Genomic DNA, 7,391 nt, shown 5'->3' on the forward strand with positions numbered 1-7,391 from the left:
ATACAGTACACTGTACAGTACTCACTATACAGGCAATTGCTAACAAATGACAGACGTAGCCTCTTACTGCAGCTGGGGTCGCCGGCGACCCTATTCACTTGCTGAAACTAAGCTTCACTACATCATAACAGCATTGCTATGACATTACAGAGAGCCATAGTGTTGCGCTAAGGGGTTAAGTCATACATGTATTTGGAAGAGTGAAACTAAATGTTCCACATGTGAAGCGGCCGGCCGCGTCATTTTACCTATCCCCGTTTCATTTCATTTCATTTCATTCCAGTCTTCCTGAGAGAGCGGTGTTGATGAAGCAGGAGTATAACGCTATCACCAGCAGCTCAAATACAAACACTGATAACATTATGCTGCAGTGGCCCGAGGCCTATTTGCCTAACGCCGACTGTACCTTTGTGGCACCCACTCCGCCCGCCAGCAGTTCTGCTGAGAGCAATAGTCACACATTACTCCACCGCATGCATGTGCTTAATGTCTGATCTCATACAGACGTTTGAAAAACATCACATTCCTGTATTGACTTGTGGTCTGTTGTATAATGGTTTGACCTTTGACATCTCAGCACAGACATGGCCTACACTGTATGACCTGAGCAGTTAATGTGCTCGTCAAATCAGTGGTAGATAGATAGTGCAACTTTTGATTTATATATTGATGCCTATAGAATTGTTTGTTCTAGAAAGGTGTGTGAAGGCCTTTGGAAGGTAAAGGCTATGCTGAGGAAAGAGAAAACATTATGAATGGCAAAAAACTAAACATAAATAATATTAATGAAGTAGATAATTAATAGAGTTCTTCAGTAACGCGGAAGCATGTAGTAGATTGTAGTCTTTCATGTTAGCATTTAAGGACTTCCTGGTTCCTATCGGCTTCCGGCCTCCATTGGGAATGAATAAGGGTAAATTTCAAATAAGCTCCGAGTGCAAGCACGCGCTTAGCGAACCCCCGCAAACTGTCGAGGGTGTTAAAAATAGGCTGTAGGTATGACATGGTTGATCAGTTTGTGTCAAACTTCGACATAAATACGATGTTGCGTCCATATGCTAAACCCGGAAGCTTTTGGCGACTACAGAAGCGGCGCCTGTATCTAACGGCATGTACGTGCGGAAGGTTGTACCCATGGCAACCAAAGGAAAGTATGTAGTTCGGAAGTTTTAATGATCAGAAAGGGGTTAGCAATATTGAATTATAATCGTCATGATTTAACATGTGAATACACCAACATGATGATACGATCCGTTCCACTAATGAGAAAGGGATGCGGGGACACGCTAATGTTCGTTGTTGCCGTGTAACTTATATTTTTGCCAAACCTGAATCTCTATGGCGTTTTGCAATGTAAAAAATCGCCATGGAACCGGTAGTCCAAACGCCGCATACAAGTTGACGTCAACGCTGAAGAGCTCTATATGACTAATTTCTAATTCTTAATTTCCCTTGGGGTCAATAACTGATACTCTACTAAATTTCTCACTTTTCCATTTTATTATCTATTTGTTTCGAACACAGCTACACAGCTGCACAGCTCAGCCTATTTCAAACTACTTCATATTCCATTATATTAGGATGTATAATCGGAACAACAATAGGTTTTGGCATGTCATTTCTTGTGTAATGTCTGATTCATGTTACATTAACTTCATTTGGAAATGAGCAGCATTTCCGCTGCACTTCAATGTTTTCCTTTAAATAATTAAATAGTGCCATCATGTTCGTTTGTTAAACCTCCAAACTAATGGCAGCATACGTATATATATCTGTAATGTGTAGAAAAGAAAAACAAAGATATACCTACTACAGCAGGGATGGGCAACTTTCACCATAAGGAGGGCCACCATCTGTTATCACCACCATCGAAGGGCAACATGGCCACACCCTAGAAAAATAGGCCTATTATATAATTGATTGAGTTGGGGTTAAAAAGATTTTTTTTTATTTAAAAAAAAAGTGAATCTATTGACCACACTGAGTGAGAAGGTGGGTCGCGTGTGGCCCCCGGGCCTCCTGTTGCCCAAATGCTGAAGTGTGACGCAATTCTCACTGTTACACTGATATTATGTTGGCCACTATTACTGTGGTGGATATTATTAGATTCTGTAGGCCTACACGGCAGAATTTCTGAACTGCGTGCAAAGATCCTTCTGACCTGATAGAAAGTAGGTTACTGTGTTACAAAGCATTTGAAATGCCGCTGAGGAAAACAATGGTGTGCCTCAGTTACTACAACTAGGCATGGAAAGTAAACAAGGCTGTGATATAGCCCTTCGTCAGAGGCCAGATTAGGATGAAAATGCACATACAGTACTCCCCACATAATGTAGCCTACCGGTATCGAAAAGCCCTGGTATGGAAATTAGCACCATATCGAAGGGGAAGAAAACAAAAAACGATACGCAGCAGCCCTACCCACATTGGGTAATACAACTAGGCTATGCTTTATTTAATTGTCTCACCATGCTCTTACTGAACTCATAGCATGTAATTCCCTGTTTTTTATGTACTGTTTATTTTCATTCATTTATTTTAGGTCTTTTACTTTCATTGTTTGTTTCATTTTGTTTTCATACTGTTTGACACAACATATGGGCTAGCACACATTTGAGTATAGCAATTAGCATTGCATCAGAATACAGAAGGCTATGTGCTAATCTGCAAGGTCCCGAGTTAGCAGAGCTCTTTTCATAACTTCTGATTGATTGGGTGGTAGTATGGAGGGGAACTCTAAGTGTTGAATTCTTGCACACCCCCTTTGGTCAGGTGCATAGGAGTGGAACCCCTGGGTCACCAATGTTAAAGAAAAGACAGCCCCCGCACACAGTTCACATTTGCATGGTTTACTGCAACGCTTTGGTGTACTCTGTCTAGTCTCAAAGTATGGAGGGAAAAAAACTGTTTTTGTTTTACATAAAAACATAAAACTTTTACGCATAAAATTGAATCCACAGAAACACGATTTGCTTTTAACCTCAACAGATAGGAGTTCAAAATAATAGGTGTCTAAAAGATGGAAAAACACATACAGGAAGTCTCTCTCTCTCTTTCTCTCTCTCTCTCTCTCTCTCTCTCTCTCTCTCTCTCTCTCTCTCTCTCTCTCTCTCTCTCTCTCTGTGTTCTTTTGTGTTCTCAGTATGTATGAATATAATGCATGGGTACATGTATACATCATTCCCCTGAATCGCAGGTGGTTGTGTGTACAATATGAGCGACGCGTGGTAAGTCACAAGAGAAGTCGTTGCTCTCCTCAGCCTACTATAGCCTACAACAGGATCTGACAGCTTTTGCTGGGCCCAGGACAAAGTCGTCTGAAAGGGCCCCCAACCCAAAAGATAATTTGTAATGGAGACCCAATTCTGGCCACCCTATCTCCCTGGGCCCGGGGCTACATACCTGTTTGCCCCCCCCCCCCCTGTGGACGGCCCTGGCCTGCAGTACAGTACATTGGCTGGCCTACTGGGCTCTTATCATTCTGTCAATAGAAGAGGTTACCTTGACACTCTTATCAGGGGCCCATTCAGCACAGAAACTCAATCTGCTGCCGTGAATAATGCCGCTCCCTGTTTTGAGCGCTCACAGCAACATGAGATCGCGCCTACGGTACGGTAGTTCACCCTGGCCGCTAGTAGCCGGGGGCATTAGACATTGTTTGGCACATAGGCCTATTTCATCTGCAGGCAGCCTCAAATCACAGACGACTTTTTTTTGTCCGTGCTCCGCACAGCAAAAGGTAATGACAGTACTTGGGACCCATAGCAACAGATATCTCTTTTTTTGTTGGTAATTTTTGGAGCCTCTTTTGTGACCATTTTAGAGGAGGCTCCATCATGTGTCATGTTGCAGAAGAGGGCACAAAAGAGGCTGCTGCAGACAAGATGAAAGGCTACCAAGAGGTAATGGGGACAAATTGGGGCATTTACCATCTTCCCCCACGTATGGGTACCTGCTGCCAAAATCCGCCTCTGGTAGTATGACTCCTCAGTAAACGGCAGGCAGGCAGGTGCTCCTCTGTGCCGGCACTACCGTCTTTGCCCACTAGAGGGCAGAGTGTGCCTGAGTGAGAGAGCCGCGGGGACTGGCTGGCACAGCGGGGAGCAAATTTGCAGAAAGCTTGATAAGCGATGTCTTTTCAAAACACCAAGGCCCAGAGCTAAAAAAGAAACCAGCCCTTTGGATTTCTCCACGGGCCAGAGGGACTCTGTCAAAAGTGTGAGCAGGTCAGTAGGAGGACAATCACGGTGTGTGTGCGCTCACACAACGCCAGAAGAAGTAGGATTTAAGTTGGTGTGGAAGTAGTTTTAGCTGTAGTCGTGGGCCCAGTGGTGGGAGCACTAGAAGAAATCCCAGCAGTGACAGATGTCTTTTTTTTTTAAAGATGATTTGACCAAATGAAAGCAAATGTATTTAGCCTGTATACCAATCAAATCATTTTAATATCCAGATTTTACACCTAGGCTTCTATGCTGTAGGCTTAAGTGTAATAGATTGGTAGGCCTATCACTTTTTGGACGTGTCACAATCTACTTACACAACATATGAATAGGTCAGTTGTGAGTTTACAGTATCGTAATATGAAATGGTGAATCTGCTGTTGAAGCAGATCACTCTTGTTTTGGAAGTGTTTAAGCAATCTACTAACACCTATGAGTAGGAGCATTTGTGTTTTGGTGTTAAACATGTAAATCTGTTGCTGAAGTGCGTATGATGTAGCATACAGTAACTTCATATAATCTATCAGCTGGAGAGTCCCTTTCTACAGCTGGGTGGTAGGTCTAAAATAAAAACGAACGTACTGAATTTACATTCTCTCTCTGACACATTCACTCACAAGACACACACACATTTAGCCTGTATACCAATCAAATCATTTTAATACCCAGATTTTACACCTAGGCTTCTATGCTGTAGGCCTAAGTGTAATAGATTGGTAGGCCTACCAGATCACTTTTTGGACGTTTTTAAACAATCTACTAACACAACATATGAATAGGTCAGTTGTGAGTTTATTATATAAACATAAATAAGACATTGACAGTGAGCAGGGCTCTAAATTAACACCAGCCAACCGGCCAAATGTTGGTGAAAATTCAGTTTGGCTGGTAGAAAAGAAAGCTTACTAGCCACTTCGACCTATACATGGGTTCTACATTTTTGTTTTAACTTGACTGTGCGAAACCAGCTGCGCACAACTCAACCTCTGATTGTTGGAAACCGCGGTTGGTCAAAAAAATGAGCTCACGTGGTTGGCTGCCAGTGTCTTGCCCCTCCTCACAACACCGTGTTGATAAACAAAAAAAAACATGTATTAGTGAGTGTGCATTTGGCTAGTAAGATTGACTTCTATTTGCCATTTTGGCTGGCGATTAAAAAAGTGAATTTAGAGCCATGACAGTAACCCCCCTACCCCCAAACCAAACACACACAATGGAGGCTGCAATAAAAACGAACATACTGAATTTACATTCTCTCTCTGACACATTCACTCACAACATACACACTGATACAGACATGTACAATAAGTAGCCTACAAACACACACACACACACACACACACACACATACCGCAATAAGAAGACTACACAACTAAGCCCATACACACACAGGAGCAGAAGTATAATCAGTGGTCATACAGGTGATGTGAGGTAGTGTAGACGCTGTTGTAGCCTATACAAGGTAATGTGAGGTAGTGTAGATGCTGTATGCAAGGTAATGTGAGGTAGTGTAGATGCGGTATACAAGGTAATGTGAGGTAGTGTAGATGCGGTATACAAGGTAATGTGAGGTAGTGTAGATGCGGTATACAAGGTAATGTGAGGTAGTGTAGACGCTGTAGGTAATGTGAGGTAGTGTAGAATAGATGCGGTATACAAGGTAATGTGAGGTCGTGTAGATGCGGTATACAAGGTAATGTGAGGTCGTGTAGATGCGGTATACAAGGTAATGTGAGGTAGTGTAGATGCTGTATGGTATGCAAGGTAATGTGAGGTAGTGTAGATGCGGTATACAAGGTAATGTGAGGTAGTGTAGATGCAAGGTAATGTGAGGTAGTGTAGATACAAGGTAATGTGAGGTAGTGTAGATGCGGTATACAAGGTAATGTGAGGTAGTGTAGATGCGGTATACAAGGTAATGTGAGGTCGTGTAGATGCGGTATACAAGGTAATGTGAGGTAGTGTAGATGCTGTATGCAAGGTAATGTGAGGTAGTGTAGATGCGGTATACAAGGTAATGTGAGGTAGTGTAGATGCGGTATACAAGGTAATGTGAGGTAGTGTAGACGCTGTAGGTAATGTGAGGTCGTTGTAGATGCGGTATACAAGGTAATGTGAGGTAGTGTAGATGCTGTAGCCTATGCAAGGTAATGTGAGGTCGTGTAGATGCGGTATACAAGGTAATGTGAGGTAGTGTAGATACAAGGTAATGTGAGGTCGTGTAGATACAAGGTAATGTGAGGTAGTGTAGATGCTGTATGCAAGGTAATGTGAGGTAGTGTAGATGCGGTATACAAGGTAATGTGAGGTAGTGTAGATGCGGTATACAAGGTAATGTGAGGTCGTTGTAGATTCGGTATACAAGGTAATGTGAGGTCGTGTAGATGCGGTATACATGGTAATGTGAGGTAGTGTAGATGCTGTATGCAAGGTAATGTGAGGTAGTGTAGATGCGGTATACAAGGTAATGTGAGGTAGTGTAGATGCGGTATACAAGGTAATGTGAGGTAGTGTAGAATAGATGCGGTATACAAGGTAATGTGAGGTAGTGTAGATGCTGTATGCAAGGTAATGTGAGGTAGTGTAGATGCGGTATACAAGGTAATGTGAGGTAGTGTAGATGCGGTATACAAGGTAATGTGAGGTAGTGTAGTGTAGACGCGGTATACAAGGTAATGTGAGGTCGTGTAGTGTAGACGCGGTATACAAGGTAATGTGAGGTAGTGTAGATGCGGTATACAAGGTAATGTGAGGTCGTGTAGATGCGGTATACAAGGTAATGTGAGGTCGTGTAGATGCGGTATACAAGGTAATGTGAGGTCGTGTAGATGCGGTATACAAGGTAATGTGAGGTAGTGTAGTGTAGATGCGGTATACAAGGTAATGTGAGGTAGTGTAGAATAGATGCGGTATACAAGGTAATGTGAGGTAGTGTAGATGCTGTATGCAAGGTAATGTGAGGTAGTGTAGATGCGGTATACAAGGTAATGTGAGGTAGTGTAGATGCGGTATACAAGGTAATGTGAGGTAGTGTAGAATAGATGCGGTATACAAGGTAATGTGAGGTAGTGTAGAATAGATGCGGTATACAAGGTAATGTGAGGTAGTGTAGATGCGGTATACAAGGTAATGTGAGGTAGTGTAGAATAGATGCGGTATACAAGGTAATGT

The sequence above is a fragment of the Engraulis encrasicolus genome, chromosome 6 (genome assembly GCF_034702125.1).
Source record: "Engraulis encrasicolus isolate BLACKSEA-1 chromosome 6, IST_EnEncr_1.0, whole genome shotgun sequence".
Lineage (NCBI taxonomy): Eukaryota > Metazoa > Chordata > Actinopteri > Clupeiformes > Engraulidae > Engraulis > Engraulis encrasicolus.